Source organism: Chlorocebus sabaeus, chromosome 15, assembly GCF_047675955.1.
Source record: "Chlorocebus sabaeus isolate Y175 chromosome 15, mChlSab1.0.hap1, whole genome shotgun sequence".
Taxonomy (NCBI): Eukaryota; Metazoa; Chordata; class Mammalia; order Primates; family Cercopithecidae; genus Chlorocebus; species Chlorocebus sabaeus.
The window spans coordinates 82,145,034-82,161,175 of NC_132918.1; the positions used below are offsets into that span (position 1 = coordinate 82,145,034).

General features: G+C 41.7%; 1 protein-coding gene across 6 annotated transcripts in view; it reads left to right on the forward strand.

Moving 5' to 3' along the window:
- ST6GAL1 (ST6 beta-galactoside alpha-2,6-sialyltransferase 1) overlaps positions 1-16,142 on the forward strand; it is a 141,881-nt gene that overhangs the window by 94,251 nt on the left and 31,488 nt on the right. For 5 of the 6 annotated variants that reach the window (XM_073023745.1, XM_008009490.3, XM_073023746.1 and 2 more), the window contains one exon: positions 15,669-15,800. The gene's annotated coding sequence lies outside the window, so the exon portion shown is untranslated. Of the gene's footprint in view, positions 1-1,406; positions 1,508-15,668; positions 15,801-16,142 lie in introns of those variants that run through there. The other variant, XM_008009491.3, reaches the window with a different exon arrangement.

Consider the following 16,142-nt stretch of genomic DNA (forward strand, 5'->3'; position numbering starts at 1 on the left):
TCAATCTTCCCTGTTCATTTCCCCACCTCCAACTCCCTTAGACTACCAGGACTTAGATCCTTGTGGATATATCTATAGATATAGATATATACACATGTTTTGCTTGTTTGTTTTTTTGAGACAGAGTCTTGCTCTGTCACTTGGGCTGGAGTACAGTGGCGTGATCTCAGCTCACTGCAACCTCTGCCTCCTGGGTTCAAGTGATTCTCCTGCCTCAGCCTCCTGAGTAGCTGGGACTATGGGCGCACGCCGCCATACCCAGCTAATTTTTTGTATTTTTAGTAGAGATGGAGTTTCACTGTGTCAACTAGGATGGTCTCGATCTCCTGACCTCATGATCTGCCTGCCTCAGCCTCCCAAAGTGCTGGGATTATAGGCATGAGCCACCACATCCAGCCTATATGTTTTATATGTATATACATACACGCACTCTATATATATACACACATATACATATATGTTTTACATATATACACACACATATACTCTCTATATACACACATATCTATACATACATACGTGTGTGTGTATATATATATAGAGAGAGTATATGTGTATATATATTAAAAAAAAAACCTGGGAGAACCATTGAATTTGAAACCACCAAATCTCAACAAGCCTTGGAATCTAACACTCAGTTTAAGGAAAACACAGAGCAGAGAGGAGAACATTAAACAACGCCCTGAGGAAGCCGTGAGCCCGGCTCAGAACATGAGCCACCCCACAGGAGAAACGACTTCATTTTCTCAATAAATATTTGCCATGGAAAAGAAGAAGTAAGGGAGTGAGAACTTTTCTAAGATAAGAGAGAATTGAAAATGGCACATCATCCAAACAAAATGCCCCATCCTTGTTTGGATCCTCTTTTGAGCAGGTTAATGTAAAAGACAGTATTGAGAGAACTGGTAAAAATTTAAAAGTGGATTGGATATTAGGTGATAATGGCATTGTGGTCATATTGAATTATGATTTATATTCATATATTCTCTGGCAGAACCTGGTGTGTGTATGTGTTTATGTATCTGTGTGTGTGTGTCCGTGTGTGTTTCATAGTGAAGAGAATCTCAGGGTCTACATTCTCAATTCTCCCAGGGGTGGTACGTAGGTAATTCTGGATGCCATGGGAGTTAGTTAATGCATTGCATACAATGGAGGTCTTGGGACATTAAGGCCTAATTTTTTGTTGGATCTGCAGTTGGGAAGAGCTGGTAGCAGGAAACTGATACAAAGTCTGGCATTTGCTTTAAATTACTCCAGGAAAAAACAAAGCAGTGTAGTAAAGATTAGGAGGTGAGACAGTTCCTCTTTCTGAGGAGGTGACGGGCCCACTTTTTTTTCTCTGCCTCTCTGTAGCACGGGGGTGTGGTGTAGTGTAGGGGTGTGGAGGAAAGAGTGGGTGGCTGTGTTGCTGGGGAGGGGTGAAGTGTTTTTTCAACCCTCTGTATAGGCCCTTCCTGCGCTCTCCTCTGCTTAACGCTGATTTACCAAGCGGAGTGCAGATTGCGTGGTAAGCGTGTGGGAGATGCCTACTGGGGCTGGGGCGTGTCGTGGGGAGTGGGCATTATACAGAAAGGGAATTCATGGGGCACGAAAGGCCTACTTTTTGCCAGGTACCTGTCAAATAGGAAGGCAAATATTTCTACGAATACATGTCTGTCTGTCTGTCTGTCTGTCTGTGCATGGGGTGCAAGGTTGAAGACAGTAGCAAATGGCTCATGATTTCCCTTTGCCATGGCTGCGTCAGTCTGGAGTTCGGAGCTCTCCTAATCAGTTCCGAGTGGTTGGCTCTGGTCAGGGACCGCAGCCTGACCTCATGGTGGGGACACAACACCCCCCCAACAAAGTTCTGATCTCCAGGCTCTTAGAAAACCTCTGGGGAAATGTACGAAGGGAAATGTTCTGAGGACTTCATTATCAGTGCTGCCTGGCTGGGAAACGATGGAATCTCTGACCCTTGGCAGGAGTGAAAGCCCTTTATCTTCAGGTCTTTGCTCTGGACAGGATCTCCCCATCCCCACCATGAGCCTTGCAGGTGGGCCTGTCCTCAGGTAAATACTTGCAAACAGTCACAGCCTCTCAGGCACTGCGCGCCCCTCATGGCTTCCTTTCTCTCACTCTCTTCTCAGATTCGCCAGCTACAAGTCGGTTTCTTGTTGCATATCATGCTTCTGACCTTTGCTGTGCTTTTGAGCAAAACAGTGACTTGTCAGAAATGTTTTGACAAATGGTTAATGTTTTGACCCATGTTGGTTCCCACTTGATGGAGCTCAGTGGGTAGGAGCTGGGGTGTTGGAGCCAGACAGCCTGGGCAGGCTCCTCTGGGGACTCTGTGAAGTGCATGGTGATAGCAGTCCTTGCCTTGGGCACTGTTCTTGCTGCAGGAGTTAAATGAGCTTCACCAAATTACAGGACCTTTACTGCCTGTAAATTACTTAGCACATAGTAAAAGCTCATTCATTATTAGCTAAAATAAAGTGATAAAAAGCTATCATTAAATTGTCAGCACAGCCCTGCCGAGGCAACCTTTTAAGTATTGTTATCCTTCAGATGAAGACACAAGGTTCACAGAAATTGACTAACTGGCCTAAGATAACTCACAGTACAAGAGCGAGGATTTCAATCAAGGTTTTTGAGACTAGAGCTTGAGTGAACTGTTTCTCCAGAGCCAAGGCTTCTCAAACTATTGGTGGTGAAGAACCAAATTTTTTTTCCCAATTCCTCTCACATCAGTAGTTTTGCGAAATATGATAAAAATGGAGCTGGGCGTGGTGGCTCACGCCTGTAATCCCAGCACTTTGGGAGGCCGAGGCAGGTGGATCACGAGGTCAGGAGATTGAGACCATCCTGGCTAACACGGTGAAACCCCGTCTCTACTAAAAACACAAGAACAAAATTAGCCAGGCGTGGTGGTGGGCGCCTGTAGTCCCAGCTACTCTGGAGGCTGAGGCGGAAGAATGGCGTGAACCCCGGAGGTAGAGCTTGCAGTGAGCCGAGATCGCACCACTGTACCCCAGCCTGGGTGACAGAGCAAGACTCTGTCTCAAAATAAATAAATAAATAAATAAATAAATAAATAAATAAATAAATAAATAATGGATTCCAGAATCATGAAATGAGAAAAAGGATATTTGAAATACAAGCATTTTAAAAAAAAGTATTGATAACAGGCATAAAATTACTCTTTAAAATTACTGTAAAAGTCACTTACACTCCGTTTCTGTACTTAACTCATCTTGCGTCTTGAAAAGCCTTCTCAGCCTAGCACTTCTCCGCAGCTCTCGCTTTCAGCAGCACTGTTCTCAGCTACCTGTTTCTCACCACTTGCCTGAGAATTAATTACCTGGGGTGCTTATTAAATGTAGATTTCCAACTTCCTCCCAATATTCCCCCAACCTCCCAGACTACTTAGATCAGAATGATTGAGACAGAATCCAGGAGCCCGCATTTTAACAAGTGATTTTAATAATTTGGATGTGCTCTAAGTCTGAGAATCATTGTGTTCCGCAATGTTGCCTCCTCTCTACAGATAATAGATAAGAGGGCAAATAGTGAAGGGAGTGCAGTGTTTTATTCCAGCCCCCCTTCTTGCCTCCCCCTTCTTTTCTCAAAAAAAAAAAAAAAAAAAAAAAGTTCAAAGCCTTCCTTTCTGTAGAAGCTCACTGACGAAACCTACTTTCCAGACTCAGCGCACTTCAACAAACAGGTATTGAGTGCAAACTGCCGGAGGTTGGGTAGCTGGAGAGCTGACCACAAGATGCTCACAAGTAGTGGAGAGTGAGCGCAGGTAGAAAAAGGGCAGACCTAGGGTATTTCTATGCATAAGGTGGGGCAGAAGAGGAGGAGCCAGCAACCAGACCAGTAAGGCATTACCAGTAAGGCGGAGGAAAACCAGGAGAAGTGTAGGTTTTGGAAGCTAGGTGAAGAATATGCATTAAGGAAGAGGAAGTGATGGACTGCTGATGAGCTGAATAAGATGAAGACTGAGCATTGACCATTTGGTTAGCAATGTGGAGATCGTGGAGGTTCTTGTGACTGACAAGATCAGGTTCACGGAGATAGGGGAGGCCTGATTGGAGTGGGTTCAAGTGAGAGTGGGAAGATGGCTATTGCAAACAAGCCTAGTCTCCTAGAAAGACAAGTCTTTCAAGGAGTTTTACTGTAAAGGAAAGAGAAATAAGGCATTTTAAAGAAGAGAAATGAGGTCAAGAGATTTAGGGTCAGGGCAGCAAAAGGGAGTTTATTTAGAACTCTGCAATGAATGACTCAATATGTGACTTCTGTAAAGTCGTGTATCTTTTAGTTAATTCCTTGAGTGAAACAGAAATAATTGTCTATGGTGACTTTTTTCTTCAAGCTCTTTAAGTCTCCCCACTCCCAGACTGTATCATTGTCTAAGAAGAAAGGAGTTTGAAAATCAGTCTTGTTACGTAGCTTAATTTGAATACATCCAAAAAATGACATTGCATTTTTTTTCATATTTGCTGAATCTAATTTTTGGCTGGAGTATTTTAAAGTAGATTTTTAAAGTAGATTTCGTCTCTTACTACTTCACATGCACAGGACTTTTTCTTTATATAACCACAATACTATTATATACCTAACAAAATTAACAATAATTTCTTAATATCATATGACAACCAATCTATGTTCAGATATCCCCATTTGTCCCCAAGGTGAATCAAACCAAGATTCAGACAAGGTATACGTATTACATATTATTATATCTGTGAAGCCATTTTTGTGTGTGTGTGTGTGTATGTGCAACATGGCTGTTTATTTCACCTGGGTGCAGGCGGGCTGAGTCCGAAAAGAGAGTCAGTGAAGGGAGATAAGGGTGGAGCCGTTTTATAGGATTTGGGTAGGTAAAGGAAAATGACAGTCAAAGGGGGGTTGTTCTCTGGTGGGCAGGAGTGGGGGTCACAAGGTGCTCAGTGGGGGAGCTTTTGGAGTCAGGATGAGCCAGGAAAAGGACTTTCACAAGGTAATGTTTATCACTTAAGACAAGGGTCGGCCATTTTCACTTCTTTCTGGTGAAATGTCATCGGTTAAGGCGGGGCAGGGCATTTTCACTTCTTTTGTGATTCTTCAGTAACTTCAGGCCATCTGGGCATATACCCGATTTAACATTGGTGAGATGTTCCTTGGGCTGGTGGATCTGAGGACGGGAGGTCGTAGGTGGATCTTTCTCACGGAGCAAAGAGCAGGAGGACCGGGGATTGATCTCCCAAGGGAGGTCCCCTGATCCGAGTCACGGCACCAAAATGTCACGCGCGTCCGTGTGAAGAGACCACCAAACAGGCTTTGTGTGAGCAACATGGCTGTTTATTTCACCTGGGTGCAGGCAGGCTGAGTCCGAAAAGAGAGTCAGCCGCCATTTGTTTTTTATCCCATTTACCTGTTGATGAAACCAGTTCAGTTGTCCCATAGGAAGTCTTACCTTCTGGATTTGTCTGATAATTTTCCTATGGTGTTATTTAACTTGTTCTTCTTTCTTCTGTATTTCCTAAAAACTGGAATTGTGTGTGAAGGCTTGATAATATACAGATTAAATATTTTGGACAAGAATTTTTCATAGGTGGTTAGCAGGGCATGGCAGTGCGTGCCTGTGATCCCAGCTACTCGGGAGGCTGAGGCAGGAGAATAGCTTGAACCTGGGAGGGAGAGATTGCAGTGAATAGAGATTGAGCCACTGTACTCCAGCCTGGGTGACAAAGCAAGACTTTGTCTCTTAAAAAAAAAAAAAGAATTTTTCATAGGTGCTTCATATCACGTCACATCGAAAGGCACACACTGTCTAGACGTCTCACTGTTAATGATGCTAAAGAGCTGATCAGGATCACGTGGTGGCTGCTTGACTCATGAGAGGTGTTTTGATTTTGCTTTTTAAGAGCAGCAGTGTGTCTCTATGTTGATGGGACTAATCTTTGACAGAGGGATACTTATCAATAAAAAAAAAGGGGGAGGTTTTCTAGAACAACTTTCTTAAGTAAACAATAATGTGTAGGATCTAGTGGACAAGTGTTGCTTATTGTAAGTGTTGGACATAGCCAGTTCATCGATAGTGACGAGGCATATGGACAGAAATGCAGATAAAGGGGGCTCTGTTAGGGGGTTTGAGGAAGTTCTAATCTGGCAGCTTTTGTTTTCTCCATGAACAAGTAGCAAATTCATCACAGGAGAGTGAGATTGAAAGGAGGAAGTCAGGTAGTGAGTGAGTGCCAGATGAATTGTCTGGAAAAGTAGCATGTGATTTCTGAGAAGCTTTAAGGACCTCCCGGCAGTCAGTGATCATAAAGTTGAAGCGAAATCAGTAGGCATTGTTGTACAATTTTCTCTTGCCGTGCTCAGTGGCATGTTTGCCCACGTGGAGCAAAACAGAGGGTTGGATTTAACCGGGATTGGGTTTTAGCCAATCATGTGTGATCAAAGAGGGCAAGGGACTCATTATAATGATTTTGACCATGGAATTTAAGCTGTGTAGGAAGGGAAGGAAGAATATGGGGAAAGTGAGGGACAGTGACAGATGGAAGGATTAACCACAGAAGCTTGTTGGAGTTGGGGTACTAGTTAGAATAAGCTGCATAGACAGGAGTGGTAATTGGAGATGGGATGCCTGAACTCAGGATTATGAAAGGTATTTTTGGGAAATAACAAGATCAGAGATACGACTCTGGGAGTGAGTGGCCATGGTCACAATCACTGGGGTAGAGGAGATCAGAGGACTGTGAGGCCAGAGGACTGGAACATCCTATAGATGGGTATTACTATCACGAGGAGTTATGATAGAAACAGTGTTGGAGCTAAAATATTCAGGCAATGAAGCACAGTATTTGGGTTGGGGAGAAGATGGCTGCAGCCAGTAAGTGGGGTCATAGGTAGCGGTGTCTGCACAGAGTCTCTGTGAGGATGACATGTGTTGATGCACGTGATGCTCTTCACTTTGAGGCTGACGAACAGCATGTACTCAACAAGTGTTGGAGGTTCTCCATCTGAGTCTATGTGGCTCCAGTGAGTAGAGCTTAAAACACTGGCTTTATAGTTATTCATTTTTTATTTTATTTTTGAGATAATCTTGCTCTGTTGCCCAGGCTGGATTGCAGTGGCACAATCTCAGCTCACTGCAAACTCCGCCTCCCGGGTTCAAGCAATCCTCCTGCCTCAGCCTCCCAAGTAGCTGGGATTATAGGCACCCACCACCACACCCAGCTAATTTTTGTATTTTTAGGAAAGATGGGGTTTCAGCATGTTGGCCAGGCTGATCTCGAACTTCTAACCTCAAGTGATCTGCCTGCCTCGGCCTCCCAAAGTGCTGGGATTACAGGTATGAGCCACCATGCCCGGCTGCAACACTGGATTTATTTTTACAGGGAAGTTGATTTTCCTTAACTTTAAGATATTTCTTTCTTTCTTTTTTTTTTTTTTTTGATTTTGAGACAGAATCTAGCTCTGTCGCCCAGGCTGGAGTGCAGTGGACGGATCTCAGCTCACTGCAAGCTCTGCCTCCCGAGTTTACACCATTCTCCTGCCTCAGCCTCCTGAGTAGCTGGGACTACAGGCGCCCACCACCTCCCCGGCTGTTTTTTTTTTTGTATTTTTTAGTAGAGACAGGGTTTCACCATGTTAGCCAGGATGGTCTCGATCTCCTGACCTCGTGATCTGCCCGTCTCGGCCTCCCAAAGTGCTGGGATTACAGGCTTGAGCCACTGCACCCGGCCAAATTTAAGATATTTCTAAGAGGCAGAGCTGCTCGCACAGTTGTGTGTGGTCTGGAGCGGTAGTAAATTCCCTGTCATTCAGTGTATCTAACAGGCAAAATGAACATTTACAATGATGGTGCCATCAAGGAGATTCTGGCAACTGAAGGTGATGGGTAGGTAGGTGGGTGGGAGGGAGTGACTCTGGCAATTGAAGGCAGTGGACAGCGGGGAGGGATGATGTCAGGAGCTAGCTTCATTCTTGCATTCAAACATGACTGAGCATTTCCTAGTTGTGATCCAGGAGCTCTCAATCTGGTTAGGACAGGTCCGCAAACAGATAAATGTCACATAGTTTGATGAGGGGAAGAATAGGCACCATGGAGTGAGGCTGATCATCTCTGTGAGACCAAGGAAGGCTTGAGAGTCAAGGAGCACTTAAGCTGGTGTTGGAAGCTGAGTGGAAACAGCCCATGGGAACAGCATGGGAAACGGCAGTAAGCTGAAGAACTTCTTGTGCAGAGCTGCAAAGGCATGAAAGAGTCTCTGACATTTAGAGTGCCATTCCACTTAATCTGGGCAAATTACTTATCTTCCCTGTCTCAGTTTCCCTGTTTGTAAAAATGGGGGTAGTAATGGTATCCACAGAGGAAGGGACGGTGGCTGTTTTAATCCCTTTGAATGGATTATCTTTGTTTTTGAGACGGAGTCTCGCTCTGTCGCCCAGGCTGCAGTGCAATGGTGCGATCTCGGCTCACTGCAACCTCCACCTCCCGGGTTCAAGCGATTCTCCTACATCAGCCTCCTGAGTAGCTAAGATTACAGGCACCCGCCACCACACCTGGCTAATTTTGTATTTTTAGTAGAGACGGGGTTTCACCATGTTGGCCAGGCTGGTCACGAACTCCTGACCTCAAGTCATCCAACTGCCTCGGCCTCCCAAAGTGCTGGGATTACAGGCATGAGCCACAGTACCCGGCCGAGTGGATTAACTTACTTGATTCTGTAAGTCACACTATGAGGTAGGACTTGTTGTTATTACTATTTCTATTTTACAAATAAAGATGTCTTAAATCTTGAGTCTTAAGGGGTTGAGTAACTTGCTCAAAGTCAGGTACCTGGTGAAAGGCAGTTTGGGCTCTTATCTTGATAAATCTGATTCTAAAGCTTGTATTGTTCATCCCAAAGCTATAGTCAGTGTTTGGCACATAGCTAGTGCTAAATAAATGGTAGTTGTTATTGCCAGGATTGCTAAAGTTTCTCACCCAGATTGTTGAGGGTTCTGTTATCACTTCTACAGCTGGTTAAAGATCCGTAGTGCTGCTATCTCAGCAGCAGGGACTAGTTTTGGAAAGCCCCCGTCACCTATGATAAACCTAGATAAGTTGCACCACTTTTGTTTCAATTGGTTGATTTTTGAGAGTCTAAAGTGGAGAGTGATTTTTATCTTCTTAGAGGGCAAGGTGTTTTGAGCAGATGCAGTTGACGTGAGGGAGGAAGAGCTGGGGTTGATGCACTTTTCTGATGTCTGTGGGCTGTATCAAACAAAAAGTTTCATGTCCTGCCTGCCTGCTGGAGGATGGCAGCAAACCAGCATTCACAGACAGGAAGTGTCATCCAAAAGTCTGGTGATTGCCCACAGTGTTTTCTACATGAGGCTAAGGAAGAGCCTCTTCCATGAGTAATGCTGGGAGTAAGAGCTGTCAACCCGTCACCCATTTATTCATTCAACAAATGCATACTGAGAGCTTATTACGTGCCAGACATTCATCTAGTGTCTAGAGATACTCCCTGGAAAGAATAGAGAAGAAGGTTGACAAGATTCCTGTTTCTGAAGCTTATATTTTTAGTGGAAGGAGACAAACTAATCAGATACTAAATGAATGCCTACATAATTACAAACACTCATACCACAAAGGAAATTCATGCCATGAAAATGTCAGAGGGATAACTATCAAGAGAAATTTTCTGACTCTTCCAAGGATGCTGCCCAGAAAACCGTTCTTTGAGTTGATGAGGAGAGCCCCAAATGTTTTGACACAGGGCAGAGTGGCACCTCTCACTTTTTCCCTGGTAGTCATACCTAGGGCTTGCCTGCCTGCCTGCCTCCTGGTCATGAAGAGCTGGGGTTCTCCCAACTTGAACTCCTAGCCTTCAACAGAGGATTTTCTCTTGGTTCATGGGGTGAAGTCAAGTATGTCCATATGGCTTCCTCTTAGTTCTGTTAATGCTAGATCTCCTAGGACAGGCCTTGAAGCCAGGTTAATATTGTGCAGCAAGTTGATACACAAGGTCGAAGTGTATTTTTAGTATTGCCCCCAACAGTTTTGCCTTAATTATTCAAGTAACATAATAAAAATAATAAAGGAAGTTGGCCAGGCATGGGGGCTCATGCCTGTAATCCTAGCACTTTGGGAGGCCGAGGTGGGTGGAACACCTGAGGTCAGGAGTTCAAGACCAGCCTGGCCAACATGTTGAAACCCCGTCTCTACTAAAAACAAAAATTAGCTGGGTGTGGTGGCGGGTGCCTATATTACCCAGCTACTGGGGAGACTGAGGCAGGAGAGTCGCGTGAACCTGGGGAGCGGAGCTTGCAGTGAGCTGAGATTGCACCACTTCTGTCTGGGCGACAGAGAGAGACTCCATCTCAAAAACAAAGAAGAAAATAACAAAGGAAGTCAAACTGATGAGAACTAATCTTTCATCAGTTTACCCGTCAGTGGTATTCAAGTCTCAACTGTTTACATTTTTTCTAGACAGTTGGACATACATACCTTTTAGTCACCATCTGAGTACACAGATAACATTTTCTGTTTTGCTTTTTTCATTATAAGATTTTAAGAGTTTTCTTCCCTATTACTATATAAATTCATACACAATTGTATAAATTATTTCAGGTGGCTATACCGTGGTTTTCTCATTTCCTTATTGCTGGATGCTTAGTTGTTAACAGATTTTCACCTTGATAAATAAGTTTGACATTAAAAATTTTTATTTTTGGCAGTGTTATTAGGAAAGTTTATAGTGCTTAACACTTACTTCAAAAAGTTAGAAAGATCTCAAATTAACAACCTAATATTGCACCCAGAGGAACTGGAAAAAATATTTACCCCAAAGCTGGCAGAAAAAGAAAAAAATAACTAAAATCAGAGCAAAACTGAACAAAACTGAGACTCAAAAATACATACAAAGAATCAACAAAACCAAAAGTGGTTCTTTGAAAGGATAAACAAGTTTGGTAAACTATTAGCTAGATTAACAAAGAAGAAAAGAGAGAAGATACAAATGATCACAATCAGAAATGACAAATACGACATTACAACTAATCTTACAGAAATATGAAAGATCTTTGGAGACTATCATTAATATCTCTGTTCACACAAAGTAGAAAATCTAGAAGAAATGGAAACATTCCTGGAAACGCACAGTCTTTCAAGATTGAATCAAGAAGAAATTGAAACCTGAACATACCAATATCAAGTTCTGAAATTGAGTCAGTAATAAAAAACTTACCAATCAAAAACAGCCCTGGACCAGATAAATTCATAGCCACATTCCATCAGATGTACAAAAAAGAGCTGGTACCAGTCCTCCTGAAACTATTCCAAAAAAGTGAGGCAGACAGATCCCTTTCTAACTCATTCTATGAAGCCAGCATTACCCTGATACCAAAACCTGGCAAAGACACAGTAAAAAAAGAAAACCACAGGCCCATATCCCTGATGAAAATAGATGTGAAAATCCTCAACAAAATACTAGCAAACCGAATCCAGCAGGACATCAAAAGTTATCTCACTGTGATCAAGTAGGCTTCATTCCTGGGATGGACGGTTGGTTCTACATAGACACATTAATAAATGTGATTCACCTCATAAACAGAATTAAAAACAAAAGCCATATGATCATCTCAATAGATGCAGAAAAAGATTTTGATAAAATTCAAAATCCCTTCATTATAAGAGCCTTCAAGAAACTAGGCATCAAAGGCACATACCTCAAAATAATAAGGATCATCTATAACACACCCACAGTCAATATCATACTGAATGGGTAAAAACTGGAAGCATTCTCCCTGAGAACTGAAACAAGGGATGCCCACTCTCACCACTTCTATTCGGCATCGTATTGGAAGTGCTGTCCAGAGCAATCGAACAAGAGAAAGGAGTAAAAGGCATCCAAACAGGAAAAGAACACAAACTGTCTCTCCTTGCTGACAATATGATTCTATACCTAGAAAACTGTAAAGACACTGCCAAAAGGCTTCTGGAACTAATAAACAACTTCAGCAAAGCTTCAGGATAAAAAACCAGTGTATAAAAATCCATGGCATTTCCATAACCAGTAATTTTCAAGCTGAGAGTCAAATCAACAACACAATCCCATTTATAATAGTTGCAACAAAATTTTAAATACCTAGGAATACATCTAATCAAAGAAGTGAAATATCTCTCCAAGGAGAACTACAAAACTCTGCTGAAAGAAGTTATGGATGACACAAACTAATGGAAAAACATTTCGTGTTCATGGAGTGAAAGAATCAATATCATTAAAACAGCCACACTGCCCTAAGCAATCTGTAGATTCAACACTGTTCCTACCAAGCTACCAATGTCGTTTTTCACAGAACTAGAAAAAAACTATCCTAAAATTCATGTGGAACCAAGAAAGAGTACAAATAGCTAAAACAATCGTAAGCAAAAAGAACAAACTCAGAGGTATTCCAGTACCTGACTTAGAACCACACCGTAAGGCTGCAGTAACCAAAACAGCATGGTACTGGTACAAAAACAGACACATAGACTAATGGAACAGAATAGTGAACCCAGAAATAAAGCCACATACCTATAATCATCTGATCTTTAACACAGTCAACAAAAATAAGCAATAGGGAAAGAACACCCTATTCAATAAATGATGCTGGAATAACTGGCTAGCTGTATGCAGAAGAATGAAACTAGATCCCTTCCTTATACCATATACAAAAATTAACTTAAGATCAATTAAAGATTTAAATGTGAGACCTCGAACTATAAGAATCCTAGAAGAAAACCTAGGAAACACCATTCTGGACATCAACCTTGGGAAAGGATTTATGACTAAGTACTTAAAAGCAACTGCAACAGAAACAAAAATTGACAAGTGGGATCTAATTAAACTGAAGAGCTTTTGTGCAGCAAAAGAAACTATCAACAGAATAAACAGACAGCCTACAGAATGGAAGAAAATATTTGCAAGCTATGCATCCAACAAAGGTCTAATATCCAGAATCTCTATAAGAAACAAACAATTGAACAAGCAAAAAACAAATAACAACATTAAAAAGTGAGCAAAAGACAGGAACAGACAATTCTCAAAAGATGCATATAAGCTGCCAACAAATATGGAAAATGCTCAGTATCACTAATTATTAGAGAAATGCAAATCAGAAGCACAGTGAGATACCATCTCACATCAGTCAGAAAGGCTATTAATAAGTCAAAAAACACCAGATGCTAGGGAGGCTGCAGGGAAAGGGGAACATCTACACACTGTTGTTGAGAATGTAAATTAGTTCAGCCACCATGAAAAACAGTTTGGAGATTTCTCAGAAAACTTAAAAATAGAACTACCATTTAACTCAGCAATCACATTGCTGGATATATATCCAAAAGGAAATAAATGTTTCTACCAAAAAGAGACATGCACTTGTGTGTTTATTGCAGCACTATTCAGAATAGCAAAGAATGGAATCACCCTAGGTGCCCATCAGTAGTGTATTGGATAAAGAAAATGTGGTACATATATACCATGGAATACAGCACAGCCATGAAAAAGAACAGAGCCATGCCCTTTGCAGCAACATGGATGCAACTGGAAGTCATTATCCTAAGCAAATTAATAATGCAGGAACAGAAAACCAAATACCATATGTTCTCACTTATAAGTGGGAGCTAAACAATGAATACTGATAGACATAAAGATGGCAATAATAAACACTGGGCACTACAAGATGGGGGAGACAGGGGAAAGAGTTTTAAAACTAATTATTCAGTACCTGCATGGCAGGATCAGTCATACCCCAAGCCTCAGCATTGTGCAGTATACCCAGGTAACAAGCCTGCGTATGTACCCCCTGAATCTAACATAAAAGTTAAAATTATTAAAAAAAAAAAAAAACCTTTTCTTCTTTGTATGCATATTGCTTTATAGAACTCATATTCTTTATCTCATTAATCCTTTTTCAATTGTCATCATAACTATGTAATGTAGAGAATCATTTTACGTGTGGGGAAACTGAAGTATATAATCTTTTTTACTTTTGAATTATTTGTTTATTCACTCTTTCTTCCTAGACGTACAGTAGCGTGGTCCATAGCCAGGAGCTATTAATTCTATGGCCTGAATACATTCTAGAAAGGTTAAATTAATTTATATGATCCTTTGAATGTATATCAGTTTAATTATAATCTGTCCAGCAACGAGTATTATGTAGAAAACTGCTGACTCATGTAAATTCTGTAAACTAGTTTTTTAGTATTCTAGTTACCCCTCTTGGGTTTCTCTCAAGATTAACCATAACTTTATATGCTTGTTAACTGTGCTTTTTATTTTGTGATATGTCTGTTCACGTTGATTACCTCTTTATTTTGGGAAACTTTTACTATATGAATCCTTTTTATATTTTGACTTTTCCTTTTTATTGTAGTTACAGTATTTTTCATTGTATAGATGTTGAAATTTTCTTGCAACTGAATGTATTAAACTTTTCCTTTGCTGCTTTCCTACATTGCATCAAAAGAAGAAAGAGCTGACAAGTATATAATTATATTTTTAGCTGTTTTTTGTTGGTTTGTTTAGAGACAGGGTCTCACTCTGTCACCTAGGCTGGAGTGCAGTGGCGCTCATAGCTCACTGCAGCCTCTAACTCCTGGGCTCAAATGATCCTCCCTCCTCAGCCTCCTGAATACCTGGGACTACAGGCATGCACGGCTGGCTTGTTTTTAGCTTTCTAAAGTTACATTTTTATACTTCTGTACATTTTTTCAAAGTCAAAGAATAATGAATGTACATTTTAGAAATTTTGGAATATATGTAAAATGATAAAAAATGAAAACATCTATTATTCTTACCATTCTGGGTGTACTTTTTTCTACTACTTTTCCACATTTTTTTAAGTGTGTGTGTGTGTTGTTTTTTTTTTCTGAATTTGGATAGTATTTACAGTTTTATAGCCTATTTTTTCTGGTACAATTATACTGACTGAACTTTCATATATTATTAAATATTCTTTGAAAATAAATATTTTTTTGAAAATCTGTCTGAAGTTTATTTCAGGATGGACCTAATTGCTTCTTATTTATCTCCAAACCAGCGATTAAACAATCTGTTCTTCCCAGGTTGGTCCATGGTGGCTGCTTTAGCTTTCTAGCCCATTCTTATCTGGTGTCAAGTCTATTTCTTTCATTTTTTTTTTTTCCTTTTGAGACAGAGTCTCTCTCTGTCGCTCAGGTTGGAGTGCAGTGGCATGATCTCGGCTCACTGCCCTCCACCTCCCGGGTTCAAGCAATTCTCCTGCTTCAGCCTCCCTTGTAGCTGGGACTACAGGTAGGCGCCATCATGCCTGGCCAGTTTTTTTTGTATTTTAATAGAGATGGGGTTTCACCATGTTAGCCAAGATGGTCTCGATCTCCTGTCCTCATGATCCTGATCCGCCCGCCTCAGCCTCCCAAAGTGCTGGGATTACAGGCGTGAGCCACCGCACCCGGCCGGTGTCAAGTCTATTTCTAGGCTATCTGTGCTGTTCACAGATCCAGAGCATTGCACCTTTAATATGCTTTTCTCTCTTTTTTTTTCTGAGTCCTGGAGGTTTCCTGGGCTGAGACCTAGCCTAACTCTGCAGAGGCACCTTTCCATCTTGTTAATGTTTAACCCTGCCTCTGCTGGAAAACAGCGCTCACCTCCTCTCTTTCTCTCTCTTGTTTTTTGCCTTTGCAGATGAGTTTTGATCATCCTGAGAAAAATGGGCCTTGGCCTCCAGACCCAATAAATCTTCCCTCCCATGGAGAATAGTGCTAATTCCTGAGGACCTGAAGGGCCTGCAGCCCCTGGGGGATTAACCAGAAGCAGGTAAGGAACACACAGAGGCATGGGCTAGCAAAGGGGTACGTTCCTGAGTAAAAGCTGGTGTGGCAGATGTGCTGACAGGGAATCTCAGGATTTCAGTATCTGGCTACAGCTTTGCTGTTTTCTTTCTGTATACATTTTTTAGTCCTCTTTAACTGCTGATTCAATTTGGGTTTGGTTGTGGGGTGTAGAGAAATGGCTTGTGCATTTCTATTAACTATAACTGTAAGATTTAAGTTACTCTGTATTTCAGTCGACTGTTCTGAGTTCCTACTACGTGCCACAAATGCAACTGGTATTGAGTATGTCGTGATGGGTGGGTCGGGACAGGATTTCCTTGCTTTG